The sequence below is a fragment of the Mus caroli genome, unplaced genomic scaffold (assembly GCF_978045245.1).
Source record: "Mus caroli unplaced genomic scaffold, Mus_caroli_1 scaffold_12, whole genome shotgun sequence".
In the NCBI taxonomy this organism is placed as follows: domain Eukaryota; kingdom Metazoa; phylum Chordata; class Mammalia; order Rodentia; family Muridae; genus Mus; species Mus caroli.
Genome location: NW_028227267.1, coordinates 109,097,439 through 109,115,667, shown reverse-complemented (window position 1 = coordinate 109,115,667; position 18,229 = coordinate 109,097,439). Strand labels below are relative to the sequence as shown.

At 35.5% G+C, this 18,229-nt stretch overlaps 1 pseudogene; it reads left to right on the top strand.

Annotated features, from left to right (window-relative positions):
* Positions 1-6,982: 6,982 nt before the first annotated feature.
* LOC115029259 (U6 spliceosomal RNA) lies at positions 6,983-7,081 on the top strand (annotated as a pseudogene).
* Positions 7,082-18,229: the final 11,148 nt, after the last annotated feature.

The following is an 18,229-nucleotide window of genomic DNA, read 5'->3' as shown; positions in this document are numbered from 1 at the left end:
CCAGGATGGAGACAGAGGAAGGAGTGGTGATCACAGGAGATCCTACCCAGCTATGTTTATTTATGTTTACAAAAGCAGGTAGATTCCTGGTCAGCCTGGGACAGAGCAAGGTTAGACTCAGGTGTGGTAGAAATGATTATTTCAGGACTCTTTCCCACCCAGCTAGTTCATCACTGGTGCTTAACAAAGGCAAGCAAATCTCTGAATTCTTTGGTAGTGTTAAAAGAGAAGCTGTGCTTGCTTTCTTCTCAGACTTAAGGGGCTGGGGTAACAGGATGCTGTTTCATAGGATAATCAAAAGAGAACCTGTATCAAATGACTGGATTGATATGTAAAATAAAAGTCTGGGCTTATAGTGCAAGAGATGAGTTATACAGAGAAATTTTAGATGACTAAGAGAGAACTGCTTGAAGAATCGGCTCAAGCAGAAAATACAGAACTGTCTGGAGAGAGCAGAACTTAAAGAGAGCAGAATAAAAGTTATGTTTAGCAGAACATAGTTTGTCAGCTTGGACCCACGATTTGACTTCGAACCCTTTGTTTCAACCATTCCCAGATCCCCTTCCTTTGAAGCCCACTCCAAGTCCAGGCTGTTCCTTGGCATTAAAATTTTAAAGAAAACACTAGAGAAAAAGACTGTATATACTATGGCTCTATAGCTATTATGAGAGGACTAAGACAGGCTGACTCCTTGACAGGCTTCAAACTGGCAGTTCAGGAAACTTCCTAGATCTCTGTTTCCCAGAACTGGGCAAGATTAGGCAAGTCAGTTCCTGGAAAGGTGCTCATCACATGGCCTGAGGCTTGGCAGAGTCAAGAACAGTTTGCAGGCTTCCATGGCAACCGTTTTCAGCTCCACCCTTCCCCCTGGAATTTCCTTAATGTGCTTTAAGTTGGGCCTGCAAGCTCACCTGGATATCTCCATTTTGGTAAATGGTAGACCACAGCATGCTGGACTTCTTCAGAATAAAGTGCTCTTTGCTTTTGCAAACTGAGTCTTGAACATCATTCTTCAGTGAATTGTGGACCTTTACCGTAGTTACTTTCAAAGCAAAAGTCTTCACTGCTGACGATCAGCATGAATTTGTTTAAAATAATTACATTGTCTTGATGTGAAAACCATTGTAGAGCAAAATGATGAACAGGAAGGAAATATAGGGCACTAATACAGGGTAATACAGGGGATGGTTTCACAGAAAAGTTTAATATCTACACTTAGTGAAATATTCACAATTTGTGTTTCTTAGTTTGGGCTAATTTAATATTACAACTCTGTGATATTTGAATGCATGCCCATCACTTACTTAGGATTATGCTCCAAGGAGCAAACTGTATGTGAATTCAGGCTTTTACATTTTGTTCTGAAATTTCCATATGCATATGTCTAACTTTACTTTCTCATTAAAATGAGTTTTAAATTGCGTCTTTCACACTGTCTTCTGACAAGATCTTTGCAACCTGCTTATTCTGTTTTGTGATAACTTTCTTCCCCAATTAAATGTGTCTGCATCTATTCTACACTACATTAGTTTCCAATTGTCTTCCAAGCAATAGATTTTCAAAAGTAGATGATAGAAGAGTGGACGATATCATTAGCTTAATTTTCCATTTATCTTCTATCTTTTTCACTATCTCTTTAGCACTCTTTGTATTTCCAGGATACTGTATTTGTAGTGTTCTGTGCACATATACCTCTTTTTGTTGTTGTTGTTGTTGTTGATTAGAATACCCATGATATGAGTTCTATGTTATTTTCAAAAGGACAACCAAGAATTCTGAAAATATATTTGCCAAGTGAGTGTAAAATTAATTTTCATTATTCATAAATTATAAAATATTAGCACTTTGTTTTTCAAGATCTTTCTGCAACACCAGTCTTAAAGCAACAGTAGTATGAAATAAGATTAATGATAAATCTTCCACAAAACGTTAATTTCCTACTTAAATTTTAATTGAGTATATAAATATATTATTTCACACATCCTGGTTGAAAATAAGAAATCTGTGAGTTTACTTATGTTATACAATAAAATTCAAGCAGGGTTTGAAAATTTATGCATTAGTGCTCACTCACAAGGGGCAAAGGTGATCACTAGGTAAAATGAGTAAGTGTTCGATGCCTCACAGAGTAACAATGAGTGTGATAAAGGTATATCCAGGAGCACTAGACAGACATGGCTGTGATTGACCCATCAAAATCCAGAAACATACTTCTGTCAGAATTGAGATTCAAATTGGTTCATGGAATGAAAAGAGCACAAAATTAAGAATGGATTACCAACTATTCAATAACAAATTTTAGGCAGAAATAATAATAAAGAAGAGAAAGAACAGAGGGAAAATTACATGTGGCTTGAACTGCACAGGAGAATACCAGGAGCATTGGTCATGTGGTAATGGGGGAGGCCTGCGAGAAGGAAACACAGTCAAGGGGAAAGGACCATGGTAGAGGCTGTGTCTGCAAGTTACATTGCTGGGGGAATGCTGGTGCTTATTCTAAGGAACTGGGAGTCTCTCTTTATAAACGAAGAGCAGAGGATGCTTTGCTGTTTTCATGTTTTGTTTTGTTTTGTTTTGTTTTGTTTTGTTTTGTTTTGTTTTGTTTTGTTTTTCATGTAGAAGTGAAAGGTAGGTAACAAGATTACAATTCCAGAGGGAGTAGCTTACTCCCTCTGGCTTCTGCATTAAATCATAGAAGATGAAGAAGAAGAAGAAGAAGAAGAAGAAGAAGAAGAAGAAGAAGAAGAAGAAGAAGAAGAAGAAGAAGAAGAAGAAGAAGAAGGAAGAGGAGGAGGAGAAGGAGGAGGAGGAGGAGGAAGGTGAACAGGGTAATGAGACAAAGATACCGGCACTGGAATGCAGTGATGCAGTGAGCAAATGGAAAAGACTAATGGCCTTCAGAGACTGGATTTTACAAGGGAGACATCTATATATTCTCTGAGTCACCTATGTGTCAACTGGGAACCTAGGTCAATGAAGGGTTCAGGCAGAGCACAACAATGTAACCTTTCTAAATAGCAAATAATCGCAATATCAAAGTTTCACCAGTTAGGAACTATTCAGGCATTTTAACACAAAGAGTATTGGTGAGTAGGTTTATGATACAAATATTTTCCTAATAGAATTGTTTGTAATTTTCAGGAAATTGGCAACTAAATTGTGAAAGGACTTCATACTGGCCAGTTTAATTTAAAGTGCTTATTGACGTTTTGGAAAGCCACTGAAAAGTTACACACACACACACATACACACACACACACACATACACACACACACACACATACACACACACAATAAATGTTGTCTTTAAAATACATGGTGACAGCACAAATGCATATTTATTTAACTATTGCTCTGTCTCATACTTCCTTTTATATCCATACTTTTCCTTCTCTCTTGGTTGCGCATATCAAGATGTTGTTCTCCCTTCAATACTGCAAAATGTATGTGTTCAATTCCAGTTGCTAAAGTTCATTTTAGAAAATCTCAAAACACTGCAGTGTAAAATAACCAAAGGAACTTGTTGGAAAATAAATGTGAAGGTAACAGAAAATGCTGCCCCTGGAATGCAGACAGGCAGTTCAAGAAAGGCTCACTGAATGAGCAAAACAAATTTAGAGAACAAAAATATTTGAAAACTATGGATTTTCTAGATTTTACAAGACATTAATTTGCCTACATCCATACATATGATATCTCTGTTATTCATCCCATGTTCCATTTGAGAGTTAAATATGGACGGAGAGAACTGGGGTGTGGGGGAAAAGGAATAAGAAGTTCAGGTTTAGGTGTGGGGAAAGACAGGCAAGATGGTAGATGGTCAAGAAAAATGGAAGGAAATCTGCCAGTGATGGGGGTTAGGAGGTAGGAGCCATCTCCAGAACAAGATAGAGACCAAGATAAGGAAGGCAGCCTGGGATCAATGGGGGTTACCTTGGCTATGACTCACAACATTGGTGATGTGGAACCTGAAGAGACAACTTCCTATAGCCAGTCAGGACGCCCTGTGGAGCAATAGAGACAACACAACCACAAAATATTCAACCCAGAATTTATTCTGTCTAGAAGAAATGCAGGTACAGGGATTGGAGTAGAGACTGAGGGAATTGAGAAGCATTCCATAGGCAAATATCAATCTATAACACCATTAAAGATACTCAGTTATGCTTGCAGATAAGAACATGTTGTCCTCTGGGAGGCTCTACTCAACAGCTGATTCAGACACAGATACCCACAGCAAAAGAGGGGATAGAGCTTAGGGACTCCTACAGAAGAATAGGTAAAAAGATTGTAGTCATCTAGTGGGACAGGAGCTCCACAGGAATACCAACAGAGTTAAATCATCTGCACCCATGGGGTTCTCAGACTCTGAATCAGCAACCAAAGAACATACACAGTGGCTAGACCTAGGCCTTCCTAAATATATGTAGCAGATGTGCAGCTTGGTCTTCATGTGGGTCATGAACAACTGGGAATGGAGGCTTTACTAAAAGCTGTTGCCTGTCTGTGGGGTATATTCTAGCTGGGCTGGATTTTCCGACCTTAGTGGGAAGTGCCAAGGTGGAGGGATAACCAGATGGGCCCCCACCAGCTCAGGGGAGGAGAGGGAGAATAAGGAACGATTTTGGGATAGGTTGACCAGGAGTGGGGCAGTGAGCAGAATATAAAGTGAATAAGGAAAAAAACAAAACAAACAACAAAACAAAAAACAAAACACACACACACAAAACCAAAAGACATTAAGAATTTTGCCACCTTCCCCATAAAAAAAAAAAAAAGAATTCTGCAGGGAAATGGATGGAATAAGTAATTATCATGCTGGGTGCAGTAACCCAGCCACCAAAACACATTCATGGTATATACTCACTAATAAGTGGATATTAGTCCAAAAGTGAAGAATACCCATGATACACCCCATGAAAGTAGTTAAGATAGATGGCCCAAGTAAGGAAGCTTTAATCCCACTTAGAAGGAAGAACAAAATAATCATGGAAAGCAGAGGTAGGAAGCGATTTGGGTGGCAGAGGGGAGGAGGAGGGGAAAATGCGGCAGGATCAAGTATGGGAAAAGGGAGATAGGAGAGAAGCTAAGAGGGCTAGGAGAACTAGTGGAAATACGCAGCTGCCAGAGGTGGGGTAACCCCTACAAAATCCCAGAGACATGGGATGTGGGATGTGGGAATCCGACGACTCAAAGTGGGAGACCAAATCTAAAATGCTCAACAGTGGGGAGATGGAACCTGAAGAAACACCTCCAGTAGATAGACGGGACCTCCATTGGGAAGATGAGGTTACGAACCCACCTTCAAAATTTTTGACCCCAAATTGTTCCTGTCCAAAAGTATTGCAGGGACAAAAATGGAGTAGAGACTGAAAGAATGGCCAGACATTGACTGGCCCAACTTGGGACACATTAAACCCTGACACTATTGATCATGTTATGTTGTGTTTGCCGACAATATCCTAGCTTGGTTGTCTTCTTAGAGGCTCTACCAGCAGCTGACCAAGACATATGCTTATACTTACAGGCAACCATTGGACTCTGGTCAGGACCCCTCAGAAGAGTAAGGGAAAGAGTGAAGGAAATGAAGGAGATGATAACCCCATAAGAAAACCAGCAGTGTAAACTAACCTGAACCCCTGGGAGCTCACACAACCTAAGCCACCAACCAAAGACCATACAGGAGCTGGTTTGTGCCCCATCCCCACCCTGCCTGCCCAGAATATAGCAAAGGATTGCTGTCCCTCTTGACCAGCAAGAACGACATGACAGTCTCAACAGCCTTTATTGCAGGAACGCCTTGATGCTTCTACTGGGGATCCCGGGCGCCCTGCTTATGTGCACCCCAACACAGGAGAAGGCTCCGTGGCCCCCTGGGATTGGTCAGTAGGCTGGCACCCAATTTGCATGCACCCGCTTGGGAGGGGTTGATGCCAAATTCGAATTGACACCTGCTCAGTGGTGTTGTTTATGACAATGGCAACGGGAAATGGGCGCCATCTTGGAGTTGGCTTCCCACAGACTCCCTTGCCTGGCCTCTGTTGGAGAGGATGTGCCAAATCCTGTAGAGACTAGAGGCCACATGGAAGAAGGATGCCTGGGAAGAGGGAGCACTCTCTCAGAGGTGAAGGGAAGAGGGAATTGGGGAATGAACTGTGGGAGGGGTGCACTAGGACAGGGTAGGGTTCAACATCTGGAATTTAAATAATTAATAAAATGTATTAAAATAAAATAATATAAAATATTCAATAAAACAAAACAAAAACTATGTACACTTGAGGACTTATTATGTTTTGATTTATCATCATTTATGGCAAATAAATCAAACTCATTTTGGATTAAAATAAAAGTAAAGAAAAGACATAATATTTAGCCTCTTGCAGTTAAGTCTGTTTGAACAACTTCAGAAATTTCAATCAGTGGATAGTATGAGAGATGGAAATATTAAAAAAATTATCTGAATGTGTATAACCTGTTTCACTGAGGTTATTTTCCAAACTACATATTGAAAGGTATGATTTTATACAATAAAAGTAGTTTAAGAAATGAAGTAACATAAATATGTTAAGAGTCCCTCCAAGAACTAGCCAATTAAATTCAATACATAAAATATTCATACAAGAAAAATATCCCAGAGGATATCAATTAAGAGAAAAATAAGTTGGAAGCAACAGAATAAAAAATTATGAGTAAATATTAACATAGACCACTATAGACAACATAAAATATTAGCGAATCCAAATATTCCAAAATGTATAACATTTAAATGTAAAAAAAATCAATTACACTATAAAAATAGTAAATTGGAATAAAAGGAAGATAATAGTTATGTCTTGGGACATCTGACTTTTGTAGAGGTGACAAAATTACATCTTTTTAGTTGAAATGTATTAATAGTCTATACAGGAATTAGTAGAATTTTTCTACAAAAATATAATAATATGGAGCACTCTTGCTTCCTTTACTAGTACATAACAAACAAATAATAATTAAAAACAATACTCAAATTGAAATGATACAGAGAATAGCCTGGCCCCTGTGCAAGGATGACATTCATATTTGTGTCTCATTCCATGTTTTTAAGATGGAAGAGAATGTGGAAAGAATCTAGGAGGAAGACAGGGAGGTGAAATAATAATCTGAATGTATTACATGAGAGAAATCTATTTTCTTTTGTTTTCTTTTATTGGATATTTTCTTTATTTACATTTCAAATGTTATCCTCTTTCCTAGTTTCCCCTCTGCAAACCCCCTATCCCATTCCCCCTCCCCTTGCTTTTATGAGGGTGCTCCCCCGCCCACCCACTCCCACCTCACCACACTGTCATTCCCCTTCATAGGACCAAGGGCTTCTCCTCCCATTGATCCTGGATAATATATATATATATATATATATATATATATATATATATATATGGAACGTATATGTGGGATACATAGAGACATATATACATATATGGTATACACACACGTACACAAATATATATATAAATAATTAGCTCAGTCTGTATATTGTTGCTGTTTTTCTAATGTTTCTTTCCAGGGATGACCATTTAGTACTGAATTTAAAAAGTGGACTGCTGTCCCCTGAGGAGTACTATTTTTTCAATCTCAGCATTTTTTAGTTACCTATTGTTCTTTCTGCATACCTAAATCCTTGTGGAATTTTCCTTGTTTATTTTGGCATTTCTATTAATAGTTTTTTTTTCAGCTCATTTTTATGAAGTCACATTGGTAAGACTTTCTGGTAGTAGCTTCTCACATTGCTAGAAGACAAAATCTCACAGCATATCCCCCCATTCTCTGTCTCTTATAACATTTCTGTCCTCTCTTCCGGGGTGTTTCCTGAGCCTTGAGTGTAACAGAGCTTTGTAGATGCATGTCTGGGGACTGTGCTCTATAATCTTGTATTTTGATTGAGCGTTGTTTTCTGTAGTTGCCTTATGGTTCCAAGAAAAGTTTCCTTCATGAGGGCTGACTACTACTTCTGAAAAACGAAGAATAATTTTCAGAGTGTAAGAAAAATATAAATATTTAGTGTGTATTTACAGAAACAAAGAGAGAGCAAAATGAATTGATCATATAGTTCTGTTCCAAAACCAACACAAAGCAAGCAGTATTTACAGCCAAAGCACAAAAAAAGAAGACAAAAGAAAAGAAAAGAAAAGAAAAGAAAAGAAAAGAAAAGAAAAGAAAAGAAGTAGAGAAAAGAAATAGCTATCATATATTCATTTCTCTGCCAGCTTGCTGAGACACTTCTCTAGGGGCCTGCTGAAACTGACCAAAGTCTTTGGAACAAAGGAAAAAAATTAGGTGTTTTTTTTTTTTCTTGAAGAATCTGTATCTATATAAATATATATAAGGTATACTATTGGTAAGAAGTAATGAGTATATAAAGTTTGCATGACCAATGGGCCTCTCTTTCCACTAATGGCCGACTAGGTTATGTTCTGCTACATATGCAGCTAGAGACACAAGCTCGGGGGAGGGGGGGTACTGGTTAGTACATAATGTTGTTCCACCTATAGGGTTGCAGATCCCTTCAGCTCCTTGGGTACTTTCTCTAGCTCCTCCACTGGGGGCCCTGTGATCCATCCAACAGCTGACTGTGAGCATCCACTTCTGTATTTGCTAGGCCCCGACATAGTCTCACAAGAGACAGCTATATCTAGGTCCTTTCAGCAAAATTTTGCTAGTGTATGCAATGGTGTCAGGGTTTGGTGGCTGATTATGGGATGGATCCCCGGGTATGGCAGTCTCTAGATGGTTCATCGGGGCCAGGAAGTGGGAGTGGGTGAGTGGGGGAGTGGGTGGAGGAGCATGTGGGGACTTTTGGGATAGCATTGGAAATGTAAATGAAATAAATACCTATTTAAAAAAATTACAGTAAAAAAAGGAAAACTATATATATAGTTATGAAGTATATGTATATATGTATATATGTATATATAGTTATGAACTATATATATAGTTATATATATATATATATATATATATATGAAGTAATGAGTATAAAAGGGAATAAAAGAGAACCAAAAATGATGGCAGAGTACAGCTGTTTTCAAGCTGCACATTGAAGACAAACAAACACCAATGCAGATGCAGAATTGTATTTGATTCATGACATTTAGTGCTGACCTAATGACAAGGTCGAGTATGAAGCACTGATGTAAAATTAATGTCTAGTCCAAATGGGCTTTTCATTTGGAAGGTACTTACTAATGCAAAGTATTTTTAAAAGAAGCCACTGGCAACACTTGGGAGAGATAATTCAGAAAGGAGATGTAATTTGTGTCATTTATTATAAAGAGGAAAAATAAACCCTTAAGAGTTTCTGCATTTAATTTTCAAGAATAAGAGTAAGATGTGAACAAAAGTTGGAGAGATAGCAATAGTTATTTCAGTTTACCTGGACCCAGAATAAGTAAGCTAGTTTCTCTTAAGGAGAAATGGGACAGTTTTTTTTTTTTCTATTTTTTTTAAATTTTGATACTATCCTTTTGTGTAATGTTCAAAATGTAACTAAACTAATGTAATATCTTAAAAAGAAAATGATAAACAGTGTAATTTATATTAATACTATTGACATTTGTTGAGAGGCAGGTCTCCAGCGAGGACTGGACTACCCATATTCCACATAAAACCCAGGATCTGCCATAAGCATTTCATTTAGCTTAAGCAGAAATTAAAAGGAGACCCTCTGTCAATTGGAATGAAGAAGAGCTTGCTCCAGCTTCTTGTCACTGTCTTACTGATCTTAAAAGATTCAGATAGACCAAAACTGGAGAAACCCATAGTCCCTGAAATCATCCCTTGTGAGCATTTCCTGAAACCACTAAGAGTATTAAAATTAGACAAACTTATTTTTTTTTTAATTTTGGAACTAATAGAGTTGTGTGTGTACATACTTTGGTAAATAACTTTTAGTAGTCAATGTCCAAAATGATTTTCAAATGTATAATACAATGTTTCATGAACTGTAAAAGCTTTAACATGGGTAGTCTTTCTTTGCCTAACCACAAATCCCAGTCGTGCATCAAGAACATCTGCCACAAATACATATTCAGTGAAGCATCTAAGTCAGAGTCCCTATTGAGTCTTTTATATACAGTCTGGAGAGTGGATTCTAAGGTGTATACATATATGCCGCAGTATCAAAGAAGACACATTTTTCTTCATCAAGTTACAAAGCAGGGAAATACAGCCAGTATACAAAGTTAGAATTCAAGGTTGTAGCAGCAGTGGAAGGATAAAAGCCCGGTCATTTATCAATGAATTATTTTTATATATAACCAACATAATAATATGTGTTAGTTAATTCTTACATTTTAGGTAATAGACCATCATCATTAGGTATTTTATTACTATTTTCTAATAATGGTGTACTGAATTATTTATCCAATAGTCCATTATAATGTAGAAGATAGAAGATATCCCAGTATAATGTAGTAAAATAAAAATTTACTTAAAATAATCATTAAATCCAACAGTCCATTATAATGTAGAAGATAGAAGATATCCAAGTATAATGTAGTAAAATAAAAATTTACTTAAAATAATCATTAAATCCACAGTATCACTATATAACAATGAATTGATAAAATTACATTTTAAGAAGCAACAGTAGTGGCTAAAGATCAGGAAGATGTACTACATATAGGAAGAACATGGGAAGATCTTTCACTTTTAACAAATTAACATAATCTAGTCCCCTCCTATTATTTTTTTTTGCTTTGAAAAAGTTGTCTTTGTCAGTAAAAAACAAAAATCAATTTATTAACTTCCCATGTAGATTATAATTGCTCTTGTTATCTCTTCAGAAGCCTGATATGTTTTGAGACTTGAGGAACTTCTATGTGTGTGAATATACAAAATTTGTTTCATGAAAGGATGGAAAAATATCTCCCTCTTCATAAATTAAATGGAGTATATAAGGAGAGCTGAGCAAAGTTAATGCGTTTGCATATTAATGACTGAGAAAATAAACTTAAGTAGTTTGGGTGAACTGTCTCTTTAATATCATTGCCAAATCTACATTTGTTCACTATTTCTGTTTTTTAATAAAGAGATTTCATGACTCAGCTTTTTACCAGTGTGGTAAATCAAAAGCAAAATGTTTACTAAGAGACTAATTCCTTCACAAATGAGAATTTGGCATATATACATTATGCAATGTTTAATGGCAAAATCAGTAATTCCACATTGCAAGTTTATTATATTTGAACAGTTGTATCAAAATATCCCTGCTCAGATGCCAAGATTTGTCCTATTCCCTTGTAAGGAATCACAAGACAAGTTATCATTAAACATAGTTGGAGTTTGTAAAGGACAAGTTATTAAGGTAAGTGTGGAGCTTGTTACGAAAAAATATTTTTGCAGAGCGTTTTCAATGGGTAGAATTAAGCTGGAAGAGAGGGAGCGAGAATTCTCTTCTGTAGAAAAAGAATGCATCATGAAATTTGTGGGGAAATAAACAAAACTCGAAAATCCTCTCCTGAGGAAGGTGAGCCAGGCACAGAGACTCACCTGCCTCTTCTTTACTATTAAAAATCACCCCTCCTGAACCTTAGGTACCAGAAAAAGTTTAAAAGGGATAACAAAGTTGGGAGAACAGGGTCCAGAGAGTGAAATAGTAGGACACAAGTAGTATGAACTGGAAAAAGAAATATGGAGGTATTTCACTGGAATGGTGGTAGAAGAGAAGTATAGAGGGAGGAAGGAGAGTGATTAAATGATACTAAAGATTTTGGGGAAAGCCCTAGTGCCTCACCTTTACACAAAGAAATAGAGGCAACTCACGAACAATGGGATTGGTAATTGTCACTCTCAGGCCAGAGCATACCAACTGGGGATTCAATAGCAAATGATAAGCCTGATAGCATACATATCACTAACACTACACAGAGTAAGTAGGTTATATTTAGAAAGTATGTATACTGACACATTATATGCATGTTACAACAATTAATGAGGATATGAATTTAAAAGAAAGAAAAAGGGGGATATATGTGATGGTTGGAAGGGAGGACAAGACAAAATTAATGGTGTATATAGTTTATAATTTCAAATATAGAATGAATGATTTGAATATATGAAATATGTAAGTTTATAAATACATGCATGTTTATATTCTCATAATATTTATCTATAGTTCTTACATACTTATTTATTTGTGTATATTTGCAAAATAATATAGCCTGTTTCTGTTGCAATTAGCTACCTGTCAGAACTTGAAACTAAGACCCTATTTCTGCAGATACCATACATTTTAGATTAAAAAAAGATATTAGAGTAAGGTAGTTGGAATTGACCCTGACTTCTCCTCTATAAGGATTATTTGTTATAGAATCAAAAGGTACTATGCAAATTGAAAGGAGGAAAGAAAAGCAATAGTCTTACCTAGCTGTAAAGGTTATAAAATCAAAAGTGTGGCAAGCATGCTCAGATACCCTGAGTGATGAAAGGGGAACATGTATCTTGAGAAAAATCAACAGCTGCTTAATTGATCTTATGGCTCAATCAGTAGGAAAGACTTTATGGCTGTTATTATAAACCTAGTCAAATATTGAGAAGATAATAGGTGTTAAGTAATCAGAGTACACTCACATACGCATAGGCGTAGGCGTAGATGTAGACATAGACAGACATAAGCAATATAAAAAATAGAAATACACACACCTTTAATCCTAGCCAGCCTAGTCTACAAAGTGAGTTCCAGGACAGCCAGAGCTATACAGAGAAACCCTGTCTCGAAAACAAACAGCAAACAAACGAAAATAAAACAAAAAAAATTTAGAAATAGAGATAGACAAATAGAGATGGTATATAGATGATAAATAATAAATAGATGATAGATATATAGAAATAGATGATAGATAGATAGATAGATAGATAGATAGATAGATAGATAGATAGATGATAGATAAATTGACTGATAGATAATAGGTGTGAAGATGGAAGATAATAGGTGTGAAGATGGATTTCCATCAAGTAGGTGATGATGTATAAGTCAGTGGATGGTATCCAGTTAATATTGGGACTATATTCAGTTGTGAAGAGGTCTATTTTGTATCAAGAGAGAATGTGATATTAAAAGGAGTTTTGCAGTGAGATTCTGAATGCCAAAAAAGATTTTCTTCTCCGTGGCTGATAAGTTTAGGAGAAAAAGAATGTTAAAAACCTGGACAGAATATACAAAGAAGGAAGACTGGCAAATTTATTTAGTAAGTAAAGTAAAAGTGATCGTGAGAATGTGCAAAATATCTTTTGCTATTGAGCATTAAACCACAATTACTAATTTATATCATAGTCATAATAACTAAAAACAGCATTCCAGGAATCTTTCAATACAAGATTTAGATTTCAATACTTCATCCTATATTGAGACAAAGTTAGCTTATAAATCTTGACCAAACAACTTGAAATAATTAGCTTTAATTTCAAGGGTTGTTTCTTTGTTTGTGGGTTTACCTTTAACTTCTTATTTAATTTACACACAAGGAGTCTCTAATCTTTCTCAACACTTTTCATAAAATGAGACAGGTGGTCTCGGGAAGTGTCTCAGCTGGTAAGCAGTGATTGATTCATAAGCCTGAGGTCCCATTTCAGTCTCTGAAATTCGTAGAAAAGTTAGGATATGATGGAAATTTGTAACTCCAGCACTGCCATTGCCAGGGATGAAAACAGGAAGTGGAGGAAACTCAACTCCACTCTCCCCCTACCTTTCCCTCTCCCTCTTTCTGTTCCTATCCCTCTCCTTCTCCCTGTCCCTCTCCCTCTTCTTCTTCCTCTCCCTCTCCTATACCTCTAGCCCTATCCCTACCTAGCAAAAAAAACCAGCCAGTATTAGAAATTATATCTCTAGAGTAAAAAAAGAAAGAAATAGTATCACCAAGTACCTCTTGAAATTTTAGTAGTCTCCTTATAAAGGAAGCAAGTCAGTTCTGCTCCCATTTCACTGGAAATAATCCTAAGAAGAAATGTAATTTCAAATGGATAAGAAAGTACAAACATTCAGAGTAACTAAAAAAGCAAAGAAGCTAGCACATTTGTTAAGAAGAAATCTAGTGTGTATTACTCTTGTAAAATAGGAGGCATGGAAACTTCTTATTGTGTAAATGTCAGAGCTCTGAGGTAAACATTAATTTTTCTGTGAGGCTTACTGGTTAGAAAAATTAATTTACTTTCCCAATTTCTTATATCAACTAAACATCAAAGGCAAATTTGAAATTCAAACTGCTTTTTAGCATTTGGTTGAAAATAAGTTAAAAATGGAGTAAGATTCCTTGTATATTTAGCTGAATGTAAATTTTGTTATAAATTTGATTCCAGCTCTCTTGAAAATAAATCTAACATTTATGTGCCTCCATAATTACTTCCAATCAGTGTGTTATAAATATGTAAAGGTTTCACCCATCTATCACTTAACCTCTCTGGTATTAAGCTCTTCAGTTAAAATGACAAACAAATTGTAAGGAGGTGTTGACTCATAAGAATTTCTCTAAGGCAAAATAAAAGCCACTGATAAGTCTTTTAATATTTCTACAAATTTAAAGTGTTATTTTTCCTTCTCCTGAAAATAGTAATCATTGTCCTCTCATCAGAGAAGACTGAATGGAGTAATATGAAACCGAGCATGAAAGCAAACAAATTTTGGTTGTTATGGAGGCTCAGGAGATAGATAGAAGCACTTCCTAGTGACGATCACATAAGAGATTTACCAATGATAGTGTGGGAATAATGCAAAGGTTAAGATAGCTTATTAAATATGTACCTGAAAACACTGTTTGAGCTTATAATAATACATTGTCTTTATCCTTCTGTTCGAGTGATTATTTTGAATGTCTTTGCAATTACAAAAAATGTGAGAAACTGAATCCTCTCCGAAGACTACAATCATAAACTTTATGGTAGTCCTCAAAAAAGCTTAAAGATATGATAGCTTATGCCTCTTCAGTGTTACTGAAGTTCTGAAGTGATTGTGACATTCTGCCAGGAGAATGGTCCTTAGAAATACAGTTGGAGATTGTGGACGATTTACCTTCAACTAGTCCTATGGGTGGAAAGGAAATGAAGATTATTTCAAATTCATATTTTTATAAGTATGTCACAAAGTCCAAAACAGAATATCAAATGTTTTCATAATAATAGGATCAGAATGTTAAGACAAAGGTTCTCTATGACCTCAGTATGTCACTCAATATGTGCAAAGAATAACCAACAACAAGGAGTGGGAAATAGTTATGCCTGTAAATTAAGCATGAATATGCTTGATCCAAACGCTTATTTGCAATTTCAGAAGCTATTTTTGTTCAACTCTTGAGAATTTTGTTTTAAACTCAGTTTAAAGTTACTGGAAGTTTGAAGGGGAGCATATCTTATTGGTAGATCTTACAAACATTAAGGTAGTATATTATCAAGAATCTTATTTCTTTCTTTAGTGCTTAGTTCAGAGGTAACTGCATGTTCAGTGAATAACTTTAGCATGGACGCTCCTAATTCCTAGAGTCTTATATAGCTCCATATTCAGTGATGCATTTTTTAAGGTTATCTACTCAATCATTCATCTAAGTATTTTATATTGAAAGTGGGAAAAATAGTCTCTTCCAGGGAAGAGTGAGCAGGCCAATTTGGTATCCAATTCCAAATGATCAACCCGGAAAATATATGTACAAGTGACATTATATGTACTGGGTAGATTGTAATTTTATGTTTAGGAATATATATTTATACATAAATACATACATGTATATAACAATAATTAACTTAAAAGGAAGCAATGAAAATCTAAAAGAGTATAAAGGAAAGGGGCCATGTTGGTCTTGAAAGATGGAAAAAAATAGAAAAATGCTGTAATTTTATTACAATCTCAAAAATTAAAGAAATATTTTTAAATTGAATTTAATATGTTGAATAAATTCTGGGAGGGATTTTTATGTTTTCATTCTTGGACTATCAAAAGAACAAATAGTGAAGTCTCAAAAAGCATGTCCTAAATATGTTGTGAAAAGGAAGGAATGACTAGTCTATGAGGGGTGATTGTACATTTTATGTTTTTTTTTTTTTTTTTTTGGTTTTTTCGAGACAGGGTTTCTCTGTATAGCCCTGGCTGTCCTGGAACTCACTTTGTAGACCAGGCTGGCCTTGAACTCAGAAATCCACCTGCCTCTGCCTCCGGAGTGCTGGGATTAAAGGCGTGCGCCACCACGCCCAGCTCATTTTATGTTTTAAATGAGCTTTCCATGTTCAGCAATCTCCAGTAACACATTAAGTCATGACAGGCCTTAATTCATGAAGAGTGCCCTTTTCATGATATTGAGGGTCTAAAAATACTTTAACTCACATTAGAATAAGATCAGAGAATTACCTAAATTCTAGAATAAGACTTAATAAAAAATGTCACTACCCTCAACAATAATGGATGACTTTTTCTGAAGTTCACTGTCACAACACGCATATAGAATCAAACTCAAAGAAGTCTACTTAATAGACTGTCTATTGAGGCCTTTATCATCTCCTAAAAATAGACAGCAATAAAAAGTTATTTGAGAAATTGTCTTTTGTGTACATAAAAATAATATAATTTTAAATCATAAACTGAATTATATTTTATTTAATAGAACTACTGTGTGTAGGTAGAAAATAACTTAGAAGTGTACATGAGCGTGAACGATTAAAATCTTTGAGTAATATCTAGGAACTTTTATCTCCTTTATAAGAGCAATTGTATATCATTGAAGGAATATGTTTAAGTGAATTCCATTATTAGAAATATATCAATTTCAACGTATATGTTAAAGAATATAAAGGAGAGGTAGCAATATTGTAATTTTCCTTCAGAGCATACATGGGAGTTGTTCAGAGGTCTATTCCCTCCAGAATGTTGAATATTAATTTTCAGAGAATGAGATTTAGAGTTCTCATCTGGTCACACAATATTGAAATAGTGTCTAGACTTGCTGATTGGCATCAGAGTGCCTGTTTCTCATTAAAATGAAATACTCTAGCTAAACACAAGAGTAGTTTAGTCTTCAAATGAGATTTTATATTCAGAGCTGATATAATATGGTTCTCTTCTCACTAAAGTCTATTATCACTTTGTCAAATTATGATACAAGATAACATATAGTTATAGGGACTTGAAGTCAAGATTTGGTAGACTTTAACATATTTTATGCTGGAAAAACTTGTCTTGCTACTGCACAATTTCTACGAGGTCACTCATAGACCAGTACTTGATACACAATTACTTAGTAGTTCAGATTGTGAGTATGTCCCTTACTATAATTTGAACTATATCTTTTCCTTCCTTTTCTTGTAAAATGTTGCCCTTATTTCTTATTTCCATAATATGATGATTTCATCCCTTCCATAAAATATATATAATTTGAGTCTTCTTTATGTCCTATCTCTAGTGAATAGTAAACTGTACTAATTATTAAAATATAATTACTAGTTTCTGTTGAAGACATTAAATATTATGTGTGCTTCAATCTTCTGATATTTTATAGTGTTTACTCAATCAAACTGTGCACTGTAAACAGAGCCAAAAGCATTTTGTCTCCAGTGGCTTATGCTATATTTTATTCATTGGTACAAAGGAACTTAAAATTTTTATTGAACTGATTATTTTGATTATGCAGTTTATCTACATAGCATTATTACAACAGTTTCTTTTTTGGCTCAGGGCTATTCTTTTAAATGTCTCCTTAGTAAATCTGACTTGCGAAAATGAATTCCTTGCAGCACCTTTTATTCATTCCATCAGCATAACAGAAGCAAAATTTTCACCTATAAACTGTATTTTCAGTTAGAACTTAATGATAAATTCTTTCTTGTACTTTGGAATGTTGTTAGTGTTGAAATCTCCCATTAATATTTCAGTCCCAAGGAACAACATTAAATGTTTTACAGCTTGACATTAGTCCATTCTGCTTGATTCAAAGTTACGTGGACTTTGCAGCATTTCTCAGTAGGTTCCATTTAAGACTTGAAGCTCCAGGGATTGGGGAGGCCTGGTCATGGTGGTGGGAACATTCACTTATAGACAAAGAGGAGTAATGGGATGAGGAACTGTGGGATGGGGGATCAGAAGGTGAGCAATGGGTGGACTGTAAAAAAAGAGAAAAAAAGGTAATAATAGTAGTAAAAAAGAGTTTAACTTCACTAATCTCCATTATTGTTTTCAAAATGGAACAAGAAAATTGGATTGCAGAGGAAATTCCACTCT